The 24,923-nt window shown below is 40.5% G+C and overlaps 1 protein-coding gene across 7 annotated transcripts in view; it reads left to right on the top strand.

The window, feature by feature from the left end:
• LOC119863438 (sodium channel protein type 1 subunit alpha) overlaps positions 1–24,923 on the top strand; it is a 188,885-nt gene that overhangs the window by 3,424 nt on the left and 160,538 nt on the right. For 6 of the 7 annotated variants that reach the window (XM_038421912.2, XM_038421911.2, XM_043505223.1 and 3 more), the window contains exons 2-3: positions 8,134–8,350; positions 9,014–9,081. The exons of the other annotated variant lie outside the window; for it this stretch is intronic. The gene's annotated coding sequence lies outside the window, so the exon portion shown is untranslated. The remainder of the gene's footprint in view (positions 1–8,133; positions 8,351–9,013; positions 9,082–24,923) is intronic. 7 annotated transcript variants of the gene reach the window in all.

Here is a 24,923-nt window from a genome sequence, read left to right as displayed (position 1 = left end):
TTCTCAGAGGGTTTTCAGTTTTTTCACTGAAAGTGATTAGAAGCATATAATATTCCATTTTCTCTGGACCTTAGCTGCTTGGTTTTTTCCAGTTCTGGTTATCCAGCAAGGATGGTTTTCTTCCATCTTTTCTTTTCTTCCATGCTTGCCTCCATAGCTTTTCTGTGACTGCAGAACTATTCATACTATCAGTTGGGTCATTTCTATCTCTAACCTATCAGGTTATCTAGATCTTCTCTCTTTCTTGCCCTGGGTTGCCTTATAGATTCCTTGCACCCCATTTTTGAAAGAAAGTGCATCTCTTGGATTAGATTTAATCCCCAGAACATCAAGTAAGCAAAAGAGAAATTAGAAGACTGCAAAAATATGGGGAGCTCTTTTAATGCACTGGCATCTGAAATGTATGCTATGGTGATATCTGACAAAATTGTTGTTCTCAGCCCCTTCTCTAGGAAGTACAGAGAGTTTTCAATATTGCTGGTGGCATGGTTTCCTGCCATTGCTTAACATCATACCTTTTGAAAAATAATTCTAGAAATTTCCTCAGATTTATACATTAGGTTTTCCAGTTTACAGTGGAAATGATGATGTGGAGTCGGAAAGTCATAAAAGGACCCAAAACCTGGCTTTTACGGCACAGATCATAAAAAAGGGAGCTGCACTGCAGTGGCAGCCTCCAAGTGCAATACTGGAAAATTTACCCATTTATGCTCTGAGGCAATGTGTGTTCCCTTCCAACCACAGGGGACTCTCCCCAAATGCAGCATAACTAGTGTGATTCTTCTGTGCAGCAGGTGTAGGGCAGAATTAGGGGCACTTAAGCGTGAAGTGTGCATTGCTTCCATATAATGGATCATGGTTCACAGATGCTCATTCATGTAATTGCTCAGGGGTACTTGAGGATGGGTCTGAACTAGAATCTTGTGACCTGACCTGAACCTAATGGGTCCTGACAACATATGTTGGGTTCAGGTCAGGTATGAAAACAACTTAACACTTTTGGGTTTGGTAGCCTCTAATCACTTCCTTCTGCCCATGGGGTTTGCGCAGCAGCAGCTCCGTATTTTGTTCCTGCTAGCCACCGCTGCCTGGCTGCACTGTGGGGTGAGTGGGCTGATAAGTTGTAGTGCCTCTCACTCTGCAGCACACATAGTTCAGTGAGGCAGAGCTGGCTGACAGGAACAGGGTACACAGCTGCCACCATGCCAGTCCCATGTGCAGGAGGCATCTGGAGACACATGGAGAGCAGGAAGCCTCCTCCAGGACAAAGCAGCAGCAGTGGCAATGACACAGGTTTGGGAGTAGTGGCCCAGGAGGCGGAAACTTGCACTCCTTCTGGTGCACGACACTGCACTGAGATGGGGGATCAGGCCATGGGAGTGGGGGTAGGAAATAATAGAGGCCAGGCCAGCGGCTAGACCCTTGCAACCAGACTCTCAAAAGGACCTGATTACAAGTGTTGGGTTCGGGTCAGGTATGAAAACAAGCTGAAATGCTTGTCCTTGGATCAGGTCCAGCTTGGCTGTGGTCTAGTCAGGTTCAGGCAGGGCTTTAAAGTTAGACCCAAGCAGACCTCTAGTCAGAACAAGACTGGGAGAAGAGAAGAAAGGGGGCTGTCTGGTGGATCTTCCATTGTGCAAAGCCACAAGCCATTGTTGCTTGTGGAGAAGAGGCACCAGAAACACGGGAGTTACTGCAGCCTCAGGGTTCTAGTAAGAGTCATGAGGCACACTTGCTGTCACTGATGTAGCCTGTTGTCATCGGTTCTGCCACAGAGGCCCTTGGAATCTGATTACTCGCGTTGTATGATAGGTGGGAAGGGTTTTCAGCATATGTGCAATGAGGAGTAAACAACATTTTTGTCATGATGAATAACTTATGTATCATAAAGTTGCTGGCGTTTGAAACTTATTTTTAACTAGGTGCAAACAGTATCTTCCTTACTGAGAGAAGTGGTTTGACATAAGGTGGTACAAGCTCTTCCCCTCCCCCCACACCACCACTTTTATCTTCTTGTGGGAAAAGCTTATATGATGAGGGGAATCCATAAAACTTTTTCTGAACTGGGGCAGAATATATAGGTTTCATATATTAAATATACAGTAAGGATTTACACTGTAGAAACTCTGTAACTGTTTATAATGACTTGCTATGGAAGAGCCTTCTGACCGCTGGTCAGACGGCTTGGCATATAATAGTTATGGGGCAAATTGGTGAGTTGTATTAAAGCCACAATACTCCGTCTGTCATTAAAAGCTGCTGAACTTCGGTGGGGCTAGACTACAGCACCTTATTATATGCTCTCTCTGACAAAACTGGAGCCACAAGAAATTCATAATGCAGTTAAAAAAAAGTTTGTCTTGCATGCAATATTTTAACAAAGTCCTTTAAGTACCTTGAACCCAGTTACATTCTACCATTGATAACTGAGGAAAGAAGTCATTTCAAGACCTATTGAACATTGGCCACCTTCACAGTATATTAATATGAGTGCTTCTAAAATTGTGATTAAATTGTGGAAAATTCAAAGTGTTCCATATAGAGTAGGCTAGGGTCAGTAAAAGTATAGAACTAAAAGAGAAAGCAGGTAGTTCAAGACCTCACACAAGGATCTTTTTGTGTTGCACTGTCTGCATTTATTTAACTGAATTCAAGTGCCTCCTTATTTAGTCCATATTGAAAATGACAAAATTTAAAGTGCTATATTGACAGGTTTCAGAGTAGCAGCCGTGTTAGTCTGTATTCACAAAAAGAAAAGGTACTTGTGGCACCTTAGAGACTAACAAATTTATTTGAGCATAAGCTTTCGTGAGCTACAGCTCACTTCATCGGATGCATTTGGTGGAAAATACAGAGGGGAGATTTATATACACACACAGAGAACATGAAACAATGGGTTTTATCATACACACTGTAAGGAGAGTGATCACTTAAGATGAGCCATCACCAGCAGCAGGGGGGGGAAAGGAGGACAACCTTTCATGGTGACAAGCAAGGTAGGCTATTTCAGCTAACAAGAACATCTGAGGAACAGTGGGGGGTGGGGTGGGGGGAGAAATAACATGGGGAAATAGTTTTACTTTGTGTAATGACTCATTCATTCCCAGTCTCTATTCAAGCCGAAGTTAATTGTATCCAGTTTGCAAATTAATTCCAATTCAGCAGTCTCTCGTTGGAGTCTGTTTTTGAAGTTTTTTTGTTGAAGGATAGCCACCCTCAGGTCTGTAATCGAGTGACCGGAGAGATTGAAGTGTTCTCCGACTGGTTTTTGAATGTTATAATTCTTGTCGTCTGATTTGTGTCCATTTATTCTTTTACGTAGAGACTGTCCAGTTTGACCAATGTACATGGCAGAGGGGCATTGCTGGCACATGATGGCATATATCACATTGGTAGATGCGCAGGTGAATGAGCCTCTGATAGTGTGGCTGATGTGATTAGGCCCTATGATGGTGTCCCCTGAATAGATATGTGGACAGAGTTGGCAACAGGCTTTGTTGCAAGGATAGGTTCCTGGGTTAGTAGTTCTGTTGTGTGGTGTGTGGTTGCTGGTGAGTATTTGCTTCAGATTGGGGGGCTGTCTGTAAGCAAGGACTGGCCTGTCTCCCAAAATGTGTGAGAGTGATGGGTCGTCCTTCAGGATAGGTTGTAGATCCTTGATGATGAGTTGGAGAGATTTTAGTTGCGGGCTGACGGTGATGGCTAGTGGCGTTCTGTTATTTTCTTTGTTGGGCCTGTCCTGTAGTAGGTGACTTCTGGGTACTCTTCTGGCTCTGTCAATCTGTTTCTTCACTTCAGCAGGTGGGTATTGTAGTTGTAAGAATGCATGATAGAGATCTTGCAGGTGTTTGTCTCTGTCTGAGGGGTTGGAGCAAATGCGGTTATATCGTAGAGCTTGGCTATAGACAATGGATCGTGTGGTATGATCTGGATGAAAGCTCGAGGCATGTAGGTAGGAATAGCGGTCAGTAGGTTTCCGATATAGGGTGGTGTATTAGATACGCGATGGTCACATAAACACCTCCCTATATCGGAAACCTACTGACCGCTATTCCTACCTACATGCCTCTAGCTTTCATCCAGATCATACCACACGATCCATTGTCTACAGTCAAGCTCTATGATATAACCGCATTTGCTCCAACCCCTCCAATACTCACCAGCAAACCACACACCACACAACAGAACCACTAACCCAGGAACCTATCCTTGCAACAAAGCCTGTTGCCAACTCTGTCCACATATCTATTCAGGGGACACCATCACAGGGCCTAATCACATCAGCCACACTATCAGAGGCTCGTTCACCTGCGCATCTACCAATGTGATATATGCCATCATGTGCCAGCAATGCCCCTCTGCCATGTACATTGGTCAAACTGGACAGTCTCTACGTAAAAGAATAAATGGACACAAATCAGACGTCAAGAATTATAACATTCAAAAACCAGTCAGAGAACGCTTCAATCTCTCTGGTCACTCGATTACAGACCTGAGGGTGGCTATCCTTCAACAAAAAAAACTTCAAAAACAGACTCCAACGAGAGACTGGTGAATTGGAATTAATTTGCAAACTGGATACAATTAACTTCGGCTTGAATATAGACTGGGAATGGATGAGTCATTACACAAAGTAAAACTATTTCCCCATGTTATTTCTCCCCTCCACTGTTCCTCAGATGTTCTTGTTAGCTGCTGGAAATAGCCTACCTTGCTTGTCACCATGAAAGGTTGTCCTCCTTTCCCCCCCTGCTGCTGGTGATGGCTCATCTTAAGTGATCACTCTCCTTACAGTGTGTATGATAAAACCCATTGTTTCATGTTCTCTGTGTGTGTATATAAATCTCCCCTCTGTATTTTCCACCAAATGCATCCGATGAAGTGAGCTGTAGCTCACGAAAGCTTATGCTCAAATAAATTTGTTAGTCTCTAAGGTGCCACAAGTACTCCTTTTCAAAGTGCTATATGTAAGTAATAAAAGGAATACCTTGTAGCATAGACCGATAGAACCCAGTTATGCTTACAAGCTTCGGGGTGGGTGTTCTGCCACTTCACCTATCTACAAATCTGTACTTGCCACTGCCTTACATTTTTTTCATTTTCAGAAATACCGGCCCTAAAAAGCACTACTTCCAGCAACAGTGTGATACTAATTGTATTTGCCAGATCTTTCAGATCTTGAGGGAGATTCTGTCTCAAAAGGTGTTCCTTTCACCACAAGCAACTGATCTGTTGCAATCATTTCAAGGACATTGCAGAACTTTGCAATATATGAAAAAGACAATTCAGATGAATCTGCTAATGGTTAAACCTAAATAAGAACCTAGCAATTAAGGTGCAAGTTTGATTCAAGGGACTGGTAATGAATTATGTATCTTTCCACCTCTGGGTCTGTGATCAGCCTGAACTGTTTGACAACTTTTCAGTGGCCTACATAGAATGACTAGTGGACCAATGTTCATCTCATAAAAGCCAAGCTCACAATCAGAGATCTTACTGGTGATCTCAGCAGAAGGGTCACAGAGTGAACATGCAGTCTTTCTACAACAGAATTGAGGCACAGTCAAGGGGGAAAGCTTCCACAGCTACTGTTCATTTTGTACTTGCCCTATGCACAGAAAGCTTCAGTTTCCAAAGTTCTCAGTCTAGGACCTTTCATAAGCAATAAAAAAAAATTTAAAACAATATAGATTGTCTAAAAGAATGGTATTGAAATTAAACCTCCTTTCAAGATGGATGCCAACATGACTAGATATTTAATTTCAACAGCCTTTCTTGATATGATTTTGAACATTCTTACATACATGTACATCTTTTTGTAGAGCACCACAGTTCAAAAGTGCAAATAACATTAATGTTAAAGGAACACAGCCCAGGTATTCTTAAAATGTGTTTCCCCTACACTGTTTGTAATACCCTCTCAGGAGCTTCAAATACAACTTCTTTTACTATTGATTTTATCCTTTTCTACTTCAGAAACAGAATTTTCCTCCTGTGTTCCTATTGCAGCTTAAAATCATCGTGTTTTTTTTAAAGCTCAGTAACCAGTGTTGGTTTGGAGAGTTTTTTTTTTCCAAACTAAATATTTAGAATCTTAAGTATTATAACTATAATAATGTTAATGTTTGCAGTGCACGTTTAAATGTTTATAGGGATGGATTTATTGTAATTGTTAGAAAAAATGCTCACAATATTGAAGTATTAGTAAATATTTAAAGATGGATAGTAAAGCCCTGATTCGGCAAGGTGCTGAATGCTTCCTATGAGGTGCTGAGCATCTTGACTCCCATTGCAATCAATGGGAGTTGAAAGAGCTCCGCTCCACATAGAATTTGGGTCCAAGCAGAATTTAAGCCGTAATAAAAATCCCATGATGCTAGTATATAAAATAAGACATGAAATGCCCTATCAAGACAGTATGTAAAATGATTCTGCTGGCTTCAATTATCTGCAGACTCTTTAGAGTCAATGAATTACACCTTCAAACATTTGATATCTATAATATTGAACAGGACAGCCTCGTACATGGATGCTTATGTGTTTTTTATCTGCACTTGCCAAATGCATATATTACATAATGAAATAAATGCTTTATTATTTTCAACTTTTCTTCTTCCACACAGTACCCTTTCTTTGTCTGCTCACTGCTAGGATCCCGCCCTGCATTGTTCCCTTCCCTAACATAATTGGTTGCTCTGCACCCACTGCACCCCAGCTTAGGTAAAGCTATGACTTTCAAAAGCATTTGCCTGTGCTTATTCCAGTTTTTCACAGTTCATTTTTTGTCAGGAAACAAAACTAGAAGTGTGTAATGCTCTCGGATTTAGTTTTGATAATAAAAATAAAGCTAGGAGCCAGTGCAGTTGTGGGTTTGCTCTACTGGAAGGTACCGTCACTTAGCAGTTTGAATTTTAAAAATGCATAATTTTTTAAAAGATTTGGTGTCCCAGTTGTCATTTTAAAACCTTGCAACATGTGGACCTAACATCACAGTTGTGTGTAGCAATACATTTGACTGACAAGGCAGCATAATATACGGATGTGATATCAATCACATGCTGGCATATTAAGGTTTTTGATGATCCTGTAGCTAAATAATGGTAAATTTACCATTCAAATGCAGTGGTGAGACAGAGCACAAATAGCAGTCAGTTGTGAAATGCATAGCAATATATACTTGAAGGGTTTCTGGTGTCATCACAATAAATCACAACAATGAATTTTGATATAAAGAAATCATTCCCCAAAAGAGGAGGTCAGAATAGATGACCTGGTGGTACCTTCTGGCCATAAACTCTGTGCCTCTGATTTAAAGAAATCATTTATTCCCAAGAGGTTTGTTTTATTTGCTTTGTCCCTATGTTTCAGAAGTAAACAGTATCCAATATTTTAAAATTAAGTGAAAATTTAAACGACAAAACAATTTTGTTTCATTTTGTTCATTTTTAAAATCAGACAAACTCAATTAACTTCTTAGTTTAATCCTTGCTGTTTGTTTCTGCTCTGAAGGAATGTGGATCTATAGAACAGATATGCACAGACTTGTACAAAATGCTATTCTGGCCAAAGAAAAGGAGTACTTGTGGCACCTTAGAGACTAACAAATTTATTAGAGCATAAGCTTTCGTGAGCTACAGCTCACTTCATCGGATGTGCTGTAGCTCACGAAAGCTTATGCTCTAATAAATTTGTTAGTCTCTAAGATGCCACAAGTACTCCTTTTCTTTTTGCGAATACAGACTAACATGGCTGCTACTCTGAAATCTGGCCAAAGAGACTCTAAAAAAAAAAAAAAGGTTTCAGAGTAGCAGCCGTGTTAGTCTGTATTCGCAAAAAGAAAAGGAGTACTTGTGGCACCTTAGAGACTAACAAATTTATTAGAGCATAAGCTTTCGTGAGCTACAGCAAATGCATCCGATGAAGTGAGCTGTAGCTCACGAAAGCTTATGCTCTAATAAATTTGTTAGTCTCTAAGGTGCCACAAGTACTCCTTTTCTTTTAAAAAAAAATCTGCTGGTTACAGCTGGTTCTTTCATTTTGCCAGTAGATGGAGCTGTCCCGTAAGGTGAAGGCTCTCTCTGTCTCTTTCCCCACCCCCCGCACCCCACAAAGCTATTTGCTGTTTTCTATTAGGTACCATAGAGTGAGCTTCAGAACAGGAAGCTGAGGATGAAGCAGAGAGGATACTGCAGAGGTCTCTGTTTTTTCCCAATGAGAATGCAGCAATTCTAAATACTTGTTAATCTTTTGGAACTGGAAATATGAACAACTTCATTAGAGAGCATTTCATCAACATCATTTCTGGATGCTTTTCTTTCTTGTAATACATCGGAAATTCTTGTTTTATCAGGTAAGCTGGCAGAACATTTAATCATAGACCTTAGTTCATTTATGTCAGTTAACTTGTGTGGGGGTTTTAAAAATAAATAAATATACAAATAAATAAATCCTGTACCTGCCTGTTTTGTAGTTAATACTACTAAGCATGGGATAGAACAGGAAATCCAATTTTGGATTTTACAAAATCTTTCATAAGCTGCAGTCAGTCTGTTTGGCAACACAGCATTTTTTTCAGAGGATGGATTTTATCGGCCTTATTTTTGGATGTTTGCCACTTCTTGTATTTGTTTGCCTGTTATTGTACTAAGGCATTTAGTTCCTTAACTGTCATTTAGAAGGGTTAGACCTAACTACTTGAGGTCTTATTGTTCATTAGTGCAGAACGCAAATTGGAGTCTAGTGTTGAAGCACAGTAGCAAGGCAATCGGGCTGCCAGAGCCCAGCGTTGCAGGGGTGTAGCTTTCCTCCCGTATTCAAACAGAGGCTCTGTTTTAAAGGCCAAATGCCTTACTTGGGGTTTTGGTGGGGGGTTGCTGCCTTTTAAGGAAAAATCTTTCTAATGGAAAACACAGTGGACAAAACTTACTTTTATTTACATATTTATTTGACATTAGTGGTAATATTGCAGATATGACTTGGTTCATAATCTGAACCATCTTGCTTTTTTAAACAGCACAAGAAATTTGCAAGCTCTTTCAGCATCTTCTCCAAAATGGATTTCTTCTCTTCTACTTGTCGGAGGTATGTGCTTAAAAAAGATTCCCATCAAATTCACGTCTCTTGGATTTTCTTTTCCCTGCTTTTTTGCAAAAAGTTTTTGTTGCTCACTATGCAGTACTTCCAAATGGGCTGACATTTTGATTTTAATGTAAGACTAGATGTCTTAACATTATAAATGTGTTTGTTTCCAAATGCTCTTATTTCACAGGTGTGATGTCAAACTTGGGAGCTATATTGACTGTTGTTATTATCAAATGGATTTTCATATGGATTTTCAGTTTTATATATGACTGATCAATGTGTTAATGTACTGCAAAAGTAAAAATTGCATGCAAAAACACATTGAGAATCTGAGATTAAATGGACAAAAACAGGAGAATTCATTGTAATTTTAGTTTAGTTCATTCTGTTGGGCCGAGGTTGTGTAGCACGGGAGTTTCACAACAGCGGATGATTTTAGCTTCAACATTTGCAACAATATTTAGGCATACAAGAGCAAGTCCCAGACAGTGAGCCTTAACTTTGGATGTCCTCACTTCTTTTGGTCAGTTAGATATTAGTTTTGTAATTCAAAGGTAATTTCCATTGTTTTAAAGTGTGTGGGGAGGGGTTGGGGTGTGGAAAGCTATAGCTAACGTCCCCACTGACAGAAAGTTTCTTTTGTATAAAAAATCTTCCTATGAAAACTTCCAGGGAGGGGGAAAAAAGGATTTTCCACCATAACTATATTTTAAAAGAAAAATAATGGCTGCCTACAGTGATTTACAGAGAAATCAAGCCCAAACCGTTCAATTTCCTTAGTAGATAGGGGGAAATGCAGCGAATGTAATGTACCTGGACATTAGCAAGGCTTTTGACACAGTCCCACATGATAGTCTGATAAGTGAGCTTGAGAAATGCAGACTTGGTGGAACTACCATTAAATGGATACATAATTGGTTAGACAACCGCAAACAATGAATAATTATTTATGGAATGAAGTCAAATGGGAAGGGGTCTCAAGAGGGGTTTAGACTAACAAATCCTGCATCTTGACAGGTTAGACTAGATTACCCTTGCATTTCCTTCTAACTCTATGGTTCTGTGACTCTGTGATACAAATGAACAGTTCTGATGACATCATAAAACACAAGAGCAGTGATCAAATGATTTTATAATTATCATCTGAACCCTGGCATGAAATTAATTTACTATACCTCATCGTAACCTGGTGTATTTTACATTCTATGGATCCAAATTTATTTTAAAGTTACAGAACATAATGTGAACTATTTAAATAGCTGCAAAGATAAAAAAGATTTTTCAACTAATTACTTTTGTGTTAGTGTGAGGTGTCTTAGAAATTTCAAAATCTACAAATCTCAAAATGCCCAAGAAGATCGCTCATTTAGCTGCATTATGCCAATGGGAGAAACTTCTCTTGTCAACATAAAACCAGCTCAATGAATGGCGGTAGCTTTGTCAGTGGGAGAGCATCTCTCGCCAACACAGCGCTGTGCACACAGGTGCTTATGCCAGTAAAACTTATGTTGCTTAGGGGTGTGTTTTTTCACACCCCAAGCGACAAAAGTTTTGCCGACATAAGTGCTAGTGTAGACATGGCGTAACTGAACATGAATATAAATCTTAGAACTGAATTGGCTCCAGGTGCTGAACTCTAGATGATATATTTTGGTCTATAAAAAGAAAAGGAGTAATTGTGGCACCTTAGAGACTAACAAATTTATTAGAGCATAAGCTTTCGTGAGCTACAGCTCACTTCATCGGATGCATTTGGTGGAAAACCAAATGCATCCGATGAAGTGAGCTGTAGCTCACGAAAGCTTATGCTCTAATATATTTGTTAGTCTCTAAGGTGCCACAAATACTCCTTTTCTTTTTGCGAATACAGACTAACACGGCTGCTACTTTGAAACCAGTCATTTTGGTCTATGTGATTCTAGTCTGTTATATTTTTGGCTACCTTCATTTACTGATCTGAGATGAGGAGAGTATATAGGTTTACTTGTTGTTTGTCTTGATGAGCAGTTTCATCTTTCAAAACTTAATATGAAAAGTGGCATATTCTTTCTTGACTATCTTTCTTTAGTGTATTTAGAATTAGATGTGCTTACTCTAGTGGAAAAATGAATTTTTACGACATTTTACTCTTGTTTGCCCTCCAGAGCCAACACACCCCTGGGAAAGTAGACTCATGCAGCATGAACAGAATTGTTAACTGAGTGCCAGTAGGAGGGCCAAATTCTGCCTTCATTTAATCTATTGAAGACAGTTCATGTATATGTTGTAGACAATGGGATTCCAGTGAGTAACTGAGAGAAGAATTTGGCCTGCAGAATTGTTATTACTGCTAAAAAGAACATAGCTTGACTTTCCGATCTCAGGATCAGTTTGCACGTCTAGCAGTTAGAAAAAAAAACATCTTTTCACTTGTAAACTGAAAAAATTTGATATGGAATTATTGAGCTATATTAGATATGGAATCCCATTATGCCGTTTTCAGAGCAAAATTGCACTTTAAAGGTTAAGTTTCTCTCTCTTTTTTTAAAAAAAAAAGTTTCACAAAGCTAAAAATTCTAAAATAGGGGTTTTAAGGGAATTTAATTCTGAAGTCATAATGGAGTAATTATGGCAAGGCTAACTAGCAAAAACTAACAGCAGACATTTTTTAAGTACATCAGAAACAGGAAGCCTGCCAAAAAATCAGTCGGGCCACTGGATGATTGAGGTACTAAAGGAGCACTCAAGGAAGACAAGGCCATTGTGACGAACCTACATGAATTCTTTGCATTGGTCTTCACTGCAGAGGATGTGAGAGAGATTCTCACACCAAAGCCATTCTTTTTAGGTGACAAATCTGAGGTATTGTCCCAGACTGAGATGTCAATACAGGTGGTTTGGGAACAAATAGATAAATAAAATATTAATAAATCCCAGGACCTGATGGTAGTCACCCAAAAGTTCTGAAGCAAATCAAATGTGAAATTGAAGAACTATTAAATGTGGTATGTAATAACCTATTACTTAAATCAGCTACTGTACCAGGTGACTTGAGGATAGCTAATGTGATGCTAATTTTTTAAAAAGGCTGAGGTGATCCTGGCAATTTCGGTCAGTAAGCCTAACTTCAGTACCAGGTCCATTGGTTGAAACTATCAGACATATAGAAGAACATGATTTGTGGGGGAAGATTTCACCACTCTATCAGGATTCTTTGAGGGGGTCAACAAGCTTGTGGACAAGGATGATGCAGTGGATATAGTGTACTTGGACTTTCAGAAAAACTTTGACAAGGTCCCGCACCACAGCTCTTGGGTAGAATAAGCAGTCATGGGAAAAAATGGAAGGTCTCCTCATAGATCAGTGATAGGTTAAAAACTAGGAAACAAAGGGTAAGAATAATTGGTCACTTTTCAGAATGGAAAGAGGTAAATATCAGTGTCCCCCTCAGTCCGCTGCTGTTCAACATATTAATAAATGATCTGGAAAAAGGGGTAAGCAGTGAGGTGGAAAGTTTGGGGTAATACAAAATTACTCAAGATAGTAAGTCTAAAGCAAATCATAAAGAGTTATAAAGGGATCTCACAAACTGGGTGACTGGACAACAAAATGGCAGATGAAATTCAATGTTGATAAATGCAAAGCAATGCACATTGAAAACCATATCCCAACAATACATACAAAATGATGGATACTAAATTAGCTGTTACCCTCCAGTAAGAGATCTTGGAGTCATTGTGGATAGTTCTCTGAAAACATCCACTCAATATGCAATGGCAATCAAAAAGCTAGCAGAATGTAAGAACCATTAGGAAAAGGACAGATGATAAGACAAAAACTATCATAAGGCCATTATATAAATCCATGGTATGCCCACACCTTGAACACTGCATGCAGTTCTGCATCCATCTCAAAAAAAAATTATATTACAAATGGAAGAGGTACAGAGAATGGCAAAAAAATGATTAAGGATCTGGAACAGCTTCCATATGAGGAGAGATAAAAAAGACTGAGACTTTTCAGCTTGGAAAACAGACGACTAAGGGGGAATATGAAGAGGTCTATAAAATCGTGACTGGTGTGGAGAAAGTGAATAATGAAGTGTTATCATAGAATCATAGAATCATAGAATATCAGGGTTGGAAGGGACCCCAGAAGGTCATCTAGTCCAAACCCCCTGCTCAAAGCAGGACCAAGTCCCAGTTAAATCATCCTAGCCAGGGCTTTGTCAAGCCTGACCTTAAAAACCTCTAAGGAAGGAGATTCTACCACCTCCCTAGGTAACGCATTCCAGTGTTTCACCACCCTCTTAGTGAAAAAGTTTTTCCTAATATCCAATCTAAACCTCCCCCATTGCAACTTGAGACCATTACTCCTCGTTCTGTCATCTGCTACCATTGAGAACAGTCTAGAGCCATCCTCTTTGAAACCCCCTTTCAGGTAGTTGAAAGCAGCTATCAAATCCCCCCTCATTCTTCTCTTCTGCAGACTAAACAATCCCAGCTCCCTCAGCCTCTCCTCAAAAGTCATGTGCTCTAGACCCCTAATCATTTTTGTTGCCCTTCGCTGTACTCTTTCCAATTTATCCACATCCTTCTTGTAGTGTGGGGCCCAAAACTGGACACAGTACTCCAGATGAGGCCTCACCAGTGTCGAATAGAGGGGAACGATCACGTCCCTCGATCTGCTCGCTATGCCCCTACTTATACATCCCAAAATGCCATTGGCCTTCTTGGCAACAAGGGCACACTGCTGACTCATATCCAGCTTCTCGTCCACTGTCACCCCTAGGTCCTTTTCCGCAGAACTGCTGCCGAGCCATTCGGTCCCTAGTCTGTAGCGGTGCATTGGATTCTTCCATCCTAAGTGCAGGACCCTGCACTTATCCTTATTGAACCTCATTAGATTTCTTTTGGCCCAATCTTCCAATTTGTCTAGGTCCTTCTGTATCCTATCCCTCCCCTCCAGCGTATCTACCACTCCTCCCAGTTTAGTATCATCCGCAAATTTGCTGAGAGTGCAATCCACACCATCCTCCAGATCATTTATGAAGATATTGAACAAAACGGGCCCCAGGACCGACCCCTGGGGCACTCCACTTGACACCGGCTGCCAACTAGACATGGAGCCATTGATCACTACCCGTTGAGCCCGACAATCTAGCCAGCTTTCTACCCACCTTATAGTGCATTCATCCAGCCCATACTTCCTTAACTTGCTGACAAGAATGCTGTGGGAGACCATGTCAAAAGCTTTGCTAAAGTCAAGAAACAATACATCCACTGCTTTCCCTTCATCCACAGAACCAGTAATCTCATCATAAAAGGCGATTAGATTAGTCAGGCATGACCTTCCCTTGGTGAATCCATGCTGACTGTTCCTGATCACTTTCCTCTCCTCTAAGTGCTTCAGGATTGATTCTTTGAGGACCTGCTCCATGATTTTTCCAGGGACTGAGGTGAGGCTGACCGGCCTGTAGTTCCCAGGATCCTCCTTCTTCCCTTTTTTAAAGATGGGCACTACATTAGCCTTTTTCCAGTCATCCGGGACTTCCCCCGTTCGCCACGAGTTTTCAAAGATAATGGCCAAGGGCTCTGCAATCACAGCCGCCAATTCCCTCAGCACTCTCGGATGCAATTCGTCCGGCCCCATGGACTTGTGCACGTCCAGCTTTTCTAAATAGTCCCTAACCACCTCTATCTCTACAGAGGGCTGGCCATCTCTTCCCCATTTTGTGATGCCCAGCACAGCAGTCTGGGAGCTGACCTTGTTAGTGAAAACAGAGGCAAAAAAAGCATTGAGTACATTAGCTTTTTCCACATCCTCTGTCACTAGCTTGCCTCCCTCATTCAGTAAGGGGCCCACACTTTCCTTGGCTTTCTTCTTGTTGCCAACATACCTGAAGAAACCCTTCTTGTTACTCTTGACATCTCTTGCTAGCTGCAGCTCCAGGTGCGATTTGGCCCTCCTGATATCTTTCCTACATGCCCGAGCAATATTTTTATACTCTTCCCTGGTCATATGTCCAACCTTCCACTTCTTGTAAGCTTCTTTTTTATGTTTAAGATCCGCTAAGATTTCACCATTAAGCCAAGCTGGTCGCCTGCCATATTTACTATTCTTTCGACTCATCGGGATGGTTTGTCCCTGTAACCTCAACAGGGATTCCTTGAAATACAGCCAGCTCTCCTGGACTCCCTTCCCTTTCATGTTAGTCCCCCAGGGGATCCTGGCCATCTGTTCCCTGAGGGAGTCAAAGTCTGCTTTCCTGAAGTCCAGGGTCCGTATCCTGCTGCTTACCTTTCTTCCCTGCGTCAGGATCCTGAACTCAACCAACTCATGGTCACTGCCTCCCAGATTCCCATCCACTTTTGCTTCCCCCACTAATTCTACCCGGTTTGTGAGCAGCAGGTCAAGAAAAGCGCTCCCCCTAGTTGGCTCCCCTAGCACTTGCACCAGGAAATTGTCCCCTACGCTTTCCAAAAACTTCCTGGATTGTCTATGCACCGCTGTATTGCTCTCCCAGCAGATATCAGGAAAATTAAAGTCACCCATGAGAATCAGGGCATGCGATCTAGTAGCTTCCGTGAGTTGCCGGAAGAAAGCCTCATCCACCTCATCCCCCTGGTCCGGTGGTCTATAGCAGACTCCCACCATGACATCACTCTTGTTGCACACACTTCTAAACTTAATCCAGAGACACTCAGGTTTTTCCACAGTTTCGTACCGGAGCTCTGAGCAGTCATACTGCTCCCTTACATACAGTGCTACTCCCCCACCTTTTCTGCCCTGCCTGTCCTTCCTGAACAGTTTATAACCATCCATGACTGTACTCCAGTCATGTGAGTTATCCCACCAAGTCTCTGTTATTCCAATCACGTCATAATTCCTTGACATCACCAGGACCTCCAGTTCTCCCTGCTTGTTTCCAAGGCTTTGTGCATTTGTATATAAGCACTTGAGATAACCTGTTGATCGCCCCTCATTCCCAGTATGAGGCAGGAGCCCTCCCCTCACAGACATTCCTGCCTGTGCTTCCTCCCGGTATCCCGCTTTCCCACTTACCTCAGGGCTTTGGTCTCCTTCCCCCGGTGAACCTAGTTTAAAGCCCTCCTCACTAGGTTAGCCAGCCTGCTGGCAAAGATGTTCTTCCCTCTCTTCGTAAGATGGAGCCCGTCTCTGCCCAGCACTCCTCCTTCATGGAACACCATCCCATGGTCAAAGAATCCAAAGCCTTCTCTCCGACACCACCTGCGTAGCCATTCGTTGACCTCCACGATTCGACGGTCCCTACCCAGGCCTTTTCCTTCCACGGGGAGGATGGACGAGAACACCACTTGCGCCTCCAACTCCTTTATCCTTCTTCCCAGAGCCACGTAGTCCGCAGTGATCCGCTCAAGGTCATTCTTGGCAGTATCATTGGTGCCCACGTGGAGAAGCAGGAAGGGGTAGCGATCCGAGGGCTTAATGAGTCTCGGCAGTCTCTCCGTCACATCACGAATCTTAGCCCCTGGCAAGCAGCAGACTTCTCGGTTTTCCCGGTCAGGGCGGCAGATAGATGACTCAGTCAGTTATCTACCCTTTACATAACACAAGAACCAGGGGTCACTCAATGAAATTAACAGGCAGTAGGTTTAAAACAAAAGTAACACACAATGTGTAGTTGGCCTATGGAACTCATTGCCGGGGGTGTTATGAAGGCTAAAATTATAACTCGGTTCAAAAAAATTATATAAATTCCTGAAGGACAGGTCCATCAATGGCTATTAGCCAAGATGGTCAAGGATGCAACCCCATGCTCTAGTTGTCACTAAGCTTCGGACTGCCAGAAGTTGGGACTGGATGACAGAGGATGGGTCACTTGATAATAGTCCTTTTCTGTTCATTCCCTTTGAAGCATCTGGCATTGGCTGCTGTCAAAAGACAAAATATTGGGCTAGATGGACCATTGGTCTGACCCAATATGGCCATTCTTATGTTCTTATATGTAATTATACACACTTCACCATTACTTAAAGCAGCCGCCACTGAGCTGGAACACAGCAGCACCAAACAAACACAGAAAAAGATCATTTTATATCCAACTAAAATTAGTGTCCATCATGGAGAGAAAATCTGGCAACTCCTAGACTGTCGTCTTTGTCTCAGTCTTTTGTGTCACTTGCTGTTAAGATTAGCCCTCCTGTGGCAATGATTAATTTACTAAAAGGAACTTTTACTTATATTATTAACATCTGAACAGAATATTTCTATCATCAGTGGCAGCATTTTGAAGTTCAGAGTCACATAGGCTGTTTGTCCTTCATGTTGTTGAGAAGTTATTTGGCTTATGTTACTCATCTTTTTGACATGGCTCTTCTCTGCTTACTTTCTCTGCTCAGATACTTGATTAGCCCCACACATTTGTAGGCTCTCTGCCTCTAGACTTTGTCTGTCTTTCTCTCCTCCATCTCTCTGTTGTTCCTTTCTATTATTTCCATATTCATCACACCCAGCAGGGCCAGCTCTAGGCACCAGCAAAACAAGCAGGTGCTTGGGGCGGCACATTTCTAGGGGTGGCATTCCGGTGCCGGCCATGCCGCCCCTAGAAATGTGCCCCTGCCTGCTCCCCTGAGCATGCTGCTGCTGCCGCTCTACTTCTCCCCACTCCCTCCCAGGCTTGCTGCGTGCGAAACAGCTGTTTCACGTGGGGCAAGCCTGGGAGGGAGGGAGGGAGAATCCCAGCGGTGGCGCACTCGGGGGAGGCAGCGGTGATGGAATGGAGGTGAGCAGAGGTGGGGAGCAGTTCCTCTACCCCCCCATTACTTCCTGTGCTCCCCCTCACCCTTGCTCACCTCTGCTCCGCCTGCTCACCTGAATGTGCTGCCTCTCCCTCCCCCGAGAGGGAGCAGGGAGAAGCGGAGCGCTTAGGGGAGCAGGCGGAACGTAGGTGAGCTAGGGTGAGAGGGTTGCGAGGGGGAGCTGCAGGAAGCAATGGGCAGGGGGGAGGAAATGCGGCATGCACAGGGAGCAGGCGGGGCTGGGGATTTGGGGAAGGGGCGGAGTTGGGGCAGAGCCAGGGGCGGGGAGGCACAAAAAAAAGCAAGGGTGGCCAAAAATTTTTTTGCTTGGGGCAGCAAAAATCCGGCTCTGACACCCAGACTCTTCCTTTTGTCCACTTGCACTTTCTGCAATTTCAGACTTCCCTAACCCTCTCTGTGAATTCTGTCTCTACCTCCAAGCCATCCACGCTTCCAGTTCAGTCTTTTAACATCTCATCTCTCTGTCGTTCCAGACTTTATTTTGTACCCTCATTCTATGCTAATGAACTCCAGTAATAAAATAATAATAGCAGTAATTTACATTTAGAATCACAGAAATGTAGGGCTGAAAGAAGTCAAGTCCAACCCCCTGCACTGAGGCAGCACCAAGTAAAACTATGCCATCCCTGACAGGTGTTTATCCAACTTGTTCTTCAAAACCTCCCATGATGGGGATTCCACAACTTCCCTTGGAAGCCTAATCCAGAGCTTAACTACCCTTATAGTCAGAAAGTTTTTCCTAATATCTAACCTAAATCTCCCCTGCTGCAGAGTAAGCCTATCACTTCTTGTCCTACATTCAGTAAACGCAGAGAACATATTTGAAGACTGATATCAGGTCCCCGCCAACGGTCTTCTTTTTCTCCAGACTGAACATGCCCAGTTTTTTTAACCTTTCCTCATAGGTCAGGTTTTCTAACCATGTATCATTTTTGTTGCTGTTCTCTGGACTCTCTCCAATTTGTCCACATCTTTATCGAAAGTGTGTCACCCAGAATTGGACACAGTACTCCAACTGAGGCCTTACCAGTGCTGAATAGATTGGTAGAGTTGCCTCTCATGTCTTACATACAACATTCCTGTTAATACACCCCAGAATATTAACTTTTTTCGCAAGTGCATCATGTTGTTGACTCTCATTCAATTTGTGATTCACTATTACATGCAGATCTTTTTCAGCAGTACTATCCACCTGGTCAGTTATTCCCCATTTTATAGTTGTGCATTTAATTTTTCCTTCCTAAGTGAAGTACTTTGCACTTATCTTTAGTGAATTTCATCTTGTTGAATTCAGATGAATTCTCCAATTTGTCAAGGTCCTTTTGAATGCTAATCCTGTCCTGCAAAGTGCTTTCAATTCCTTCCAATGTTCTAGGCTACTATCTTTCCCTGTTCCCCAACTTCTAAATTTTATATTTTCTGACCAAACCCCCATTCACTCATTGCTGAAGCTTCCAAATGCCCATGCTTCTCCATTTCCTCCCTCTTTGTGATAGCAGATTCCCATTGCCCCCTTTCCCATTTTCAGGTTTTCATCACTTTCCCTCTCAGATGTACTCCTGTTCTTACGTATCTTCTCTCAATCTTTGCATTATCAGGCCCCCACCCTTCTCCTTACTCCTTTACTCTTTGTTCTGCAAGTCTCACAACCTATTCTAATTTGGCTGGAGGCAGCAACCTAAATTCCAACTCAGTGTCTGTTTTGTAGGCTTTACCCCTTTCTTCTAAAATCTCTCTCTCTCTCTCTGTCTCTCAAGGTATTCCACTCCTTATCTTTATGTCCCTATGTTCAACTTCTGTCACCCTTCTGCTGCTGGTCCGTCCTACTGTACTTCCAATAGTAGCCATTGTTATTCACATTATAATATAATTCCAAATGCACTAGGAGGCACTTCTCTTGGTAAAAAACAACAGATACCAGATGAATACTAGTGAAGGTCATGGAGGGGAATTTAGGAGGATATGTAGAGGTACTTGTGACTCTATTAGACTGATTCTTTGATGTTGATATTGGTCTAAGATAACAAAAGTAAGCTGCAATGATTCTACCTTATAATAGAAATGAACTAACTCAAGGAAGCTTTCACAAGTTTGGTTATTTGAGTGCATTTTAAACCAATGACATTTGAGTATGTTCCAAATTTACTCACACAGAATGCTTCCATCCTCTCAGCCCTCCCTGGACACCATTTTCTCCTTACTCACTAAATAAATGGCGTTTGCTTCAGTGCAAGATCTTTCTATTTATTTAATACTTGATATAGTCAAGCTAGGTTGTTTCTAATGACCATAAATCTATGCACTGACATGGAATCTCAATGAAGCGGAGCAATCTCTGTGGAGAACATGAAGTGGGGTGGATCTGGAAGAGAAAGCAGAAAAGAGATATATCAGAGAAATATCAGTAAATAATTAGAGTATATTATAGCTGAGCATACTTAGCAATTTTTGTTTTTAAAGCACTCTACTTACGTTAACTAATTGTTAACTAATTGTTATAACACTTCTTCAAAGTATATAAGTATGTGTTACGTCTGTCAGCTAAAGCAAATTTTATGTAACAGAATCCATATAATACCCAAAATACACATTCACTTTGAGAACTGCCTTTATTAGGATTTTCACAAAGTAAACAATAAATTACTCCATTGCATGTTTTCTGTATTTTATTCCTAGTGTATGTTGCTAAAGTACTTATTGCAACACTATGAATGGAGTTATAAACAGCTAAAAGCAAGTCCTAAAGGATTAGCTTATTTTTCTTAATATTTCTTAGATTAAATAGGCCTTATAGAAAAGCATACTGAGCACATAAATAGGATAGACAAGAGCATATGGTAAATTAGTTCAAATGTAGCTCAGTGTCAGGAATCTACCTTGCATTTCATTAAAGACTGTATTTTAAAGTGATACTGTATCTTTAGTGGAGAGTACTATAATAATTCAGAAACTGATTGAACCGAAATGGGAACAGCAGAGCCCTATGATTTCAAGATAATGCACCTTTTGGCAGCAAGAAGAGTCAATCTGATAAATTTATTTTCAGAAAAGGAAGCCTGAAGAAGTCTAAATATAGCACATGAAATACATAGCAATGGTCATAGGGATAGAAAACTCACAGGCCTCCATAATCGCTTCATTAAAAATACTCCACTGAAACAAAGGTTACAAAAGAGATTTTCAGACTTTTTCCTTAATGTTAAAGTGTATACAACTCTAAATGTGAGATGGGGATGTCATTTAGAAACCTACCCTTCATGTAGCATCATCTTATTCTCAGACTGAATAGAATAGTGCTTGAAATGTATATGGTCATTCTCTACTACAGGCTGGGCAAAGTTTTCAAGTCTTGATATTATTTTGAAACATACATTTTTACAATGCCAACTTTTTGACAAAATATTCCTAAAGGAGGATGAATATATTCATGTTTAAATGTTATGATTTGTGGCTCAAGGAAAATGGTCCATAAATAGAATTATGTTAGACACTACAAAAGGCTAGATAATAGGCCAAATAAATGAAATGAATAAACTTATGTATTTATTGTGGGGAGAACAAGGCCAACATTTTGGTCTTTCTAAAGTTGTGATTGGAGGATGGCTCTGAAATTGACAAAAAAAATTGTGATATTAGCCTTTTCAAACTTGAATAATATTTTTACCAAAGAAAGTCTTTATTAACATTCAGATATTTAAATTCTTATCTAATCATTTTAAAGAGAACGGGACAGTGGGATCTTGAATTTCCTGTGGTTAGCAATTTAGACTTGGCAAAATTACTTTTGAACTACCTGCGTGCTTCTAGTTCTCTACTAGACACTGTTATAAAACACAAGACTGTTGAGATGTAGTACCACATAATATCAAACTCAAGTGAGGAGGCATTTTAGGTTTTACTTGCAGATTATGGACATACCATGGCAGAAAATGTCTTGTTAAATCAAATGCCAAAGTCATCAGGTTACCAGAAACTTGGGCACATTTTAAGGAAAACCCAGTTATTTTTCATAATTTCAGAATGATACAAACTTGGATTAAAACAGTGCAAATTAGTTTTAAAAATAATTTTATATTTAACAATAAAAGTACTTGGTTTTGTTTATTTATAGGCACATGGGGAATGAAGATAAACTACATCCCTAAAAACCTAAAAATATGTTAGGAAGTGTTACTCTGTAGTAGTCATGTCCTTTCCTATCCAGTCTTGCTTTCCAGGATTGGGAAACTTTGTAAAATTGTACTCAGCCATGTGTTTTGGACAGGTAGTTCTTCTGTTTTTTTTATTTTACTAGCAAGTTAAAAAAATTGAATTGTCAATAGTGTCATATTGAAGAGTAGTGAGGTAGACTTTTGTACCTGAAGTGAAGATTTTATGAAAATTTTGCAAGACTGTTTAGCACAAATATTATTTAAAAGAACAAAGGAAGTTTCTAAAGCAGGTAGGAGTAATGAGAACAAGCTAATGACATGCATTAATAATGTTAGCTTTTTCCTAGTGGAAACATTCCTAGTGGAAACATTTCCTTCATTATTTTAAACACTTCAGAGGAACACTGGTTCTTAGGAGGAGTAAGTGTGTAGTTAATCTACCTTCATAATTATGTTTCAAATAATACTTGGCTCTTTTCTGTAGCATTTTTCGTCTCCAATGATTTTACAAACATTAATGAAATAAACCTTGTACCCTGTGAGATAAGTATTACTATTCTTATTTTACAGATGAAGAAACTGAGGCAAGGAGAAGTTAAATGACTTGCCCAAGATCTGTCTGTCTGCTTAAAGCATTTCTGATGTGATTATCATATCCAAATGCCAAAGCCACTGAAAGAGTTTTTGGCAGAGCTAGGAATAAAACTGAAATGTTCAGACTCCACGCCCTAATCTTTAACAGGTTTGTTGCTGGATCTGTGTAAAAATAATATTACAATGCAGAACTAATTTAGCTGATCAGTTTCAAAAGCAATATAGTCAATTACCACCAAATCAGCATATGCCTATCATAATCCCTAAAATATACATATTTACAAATTAGAACCTGTCTGCCTATAAAGAAAACCAAAAAAGTTGATCAAAATACTTTTACATTGATCCATTAAAAGTTTGAAAACTTACCTAAAACCAACATTCAAATCAAGTACTTTCCCCGCTTAAACTAATAAGAAATAGATTCTCTTCTTTAAAGTTAATTTGTTCACAGGGAAGATACTATCTCATAAAGTGCTGCAGAATTACTGAAAGGTACACAAGTATTTCTAAAATAATGTTTATATTTCATTTGTAATTGTATGTATAAATGTGTAAAATATATATCTATGTATATTTGTAAGAAAAATGTGTCCTTAAATCCATCACTAGCTCCATGGAGCTCTTAGTCAAGGATGACTACACTCCATAAGTGGGTGCCAGTTGAGGAATCAAATGACCGTGAAGTGAGGAATAATTTCTTCATGATGTTAGGAATAGAGATGAGAGGTTGAGAAGACTAAAGGAATATACATAAGCCTCAATCCAGACTTGAAGAGACTACTTTCCAACTCATTTCATGTTGACCAAAAGCCATCAGATGTTAAGAATATTTGGTCACTACTGAGTTGGACTTGAAATCATAACTTAAAGGCACATGCACAGTTTAGTATGATTATTTTTTTATTTACTGGTGTTACATGTAACATCCAGGATTACTACAACATAAATAGATGTGAGGAAAAACAATTATTCTCTCTGTTTTTTCTGTGCCTGTATCTGAGCATTTGACAGTACTTTGTGTACAGTCTTCAATATTTCCCCCCATATAGACAGTTTCACCTGTTGTTTCTGTGGGTCTCTCACATAGCAAGTGGGAAGAGAAAATATTTTTAAAAAAATTAAGAAAATGGGTTGTGAAACCACAAAAATTGGTAGGGTGACTCAGGCACAAGTATAGTTCCTGAAACTACTTTTTGTTGATTTTTTACTACTGACTTGATTTTAACTTTTAATATAAAATGCACTGAATCACATTACTAATACTCTGAGCTAGATCAGACTGCAGCCTTTTAACTGTCAGTAGTGGTATGTTTTTATTATTTTTTAAAAAAGTGAAATGGAAAGAGAGAGTGAAAGAAGAAGAGAGAAAGAAAGGAAGGACTAACATCCAGAACGGTTTGCCAGAAGTCATCTTGGAAGGAGACTGGATACTCCTCTATTCACTAAAAATTGGTGGGAGTCTAGTGCCTGGTCATCCATGAAAACATCCAAATTCCATATATGGCAAGTGAGAGATTTCTACCCGGCATGTACTACTTTTTCAAAACTAGTAACTTTCTAGGCGGTAGGGTCCTTTATTAAATTAATATTACTGTCTGTATGCTGGGAAAACTGCATTATACTGCAAATAACTAGTGCTTTTTGGTTGACATCTGCATGTCATTCTTAAATGTGGGACATTTTTTGATCCCTTTAACACCTGGGAAATTTCTGTGTGTGTTGGAGATGATGTGTGACTGGCTGGTGCAGAAAAAGCTTCTGAGAACCAACAGAGAAATTGAGCAGCCTTTTGTAAGTTTTATTGTGCTGCTGTGTAATGGTGCTGCTTCGGTTGAGGGATGGCCGAGAGGGAGTCCCTTTTTCTCTTTGCTCAAAGCTCTTTCCCAGAGGAGTGCCTCAGCAACAAACAACTGAGTCTGCGCCTCTTGCTGCTGGAATCGCAGTTTAGTGAAATACATTCTATGATCTCTTAGACAGTCTGTCTGGTAATCCTGACTTCTGGGTTACGTCCTGCCCAGCAGCTACACAGACTGCATTCAAGACTGTCAGACATGGGCAGTGACCTCAAACTTGCCCTTCTGACTTGCCCCTCAAGATTTGTTTCTACATAGCTGTAAAGTTGACTAATCCTGAACTAACATTAAATAAAACTTAATAGCTCTGCTGGGAGCAACTGAAATACGTATTCCTCAAGAGCAGGGAGAGATGAATTACCAGACATATTAATAAGAGAAAGCAAATCATCAAGTAATAAACTATTCTCTTTCTCATGACTGCATGTCGGGTAATGCTGATTTATGGACAGCGGCTAGCA

The sequence above is a fragment of the Dermochelys coriacea genome, chromosome 11 (assembly GCF_009764565.3).
Source record: "Dermochelys coriacea isolate rDerCor1 chromosome 11, rDerCor1.pri.v4, whole genome shotgun sequence".
NCBI lineage: Eukaryota > Metazoa > Chordata > Testudines > Dermochelyidae > Dermochelys > Dermochelys coriacea.
Note: the sequence above shows the minus strand (reverse complement) of the source record. Positions and strands in the feature narration are given on the sequence as shown.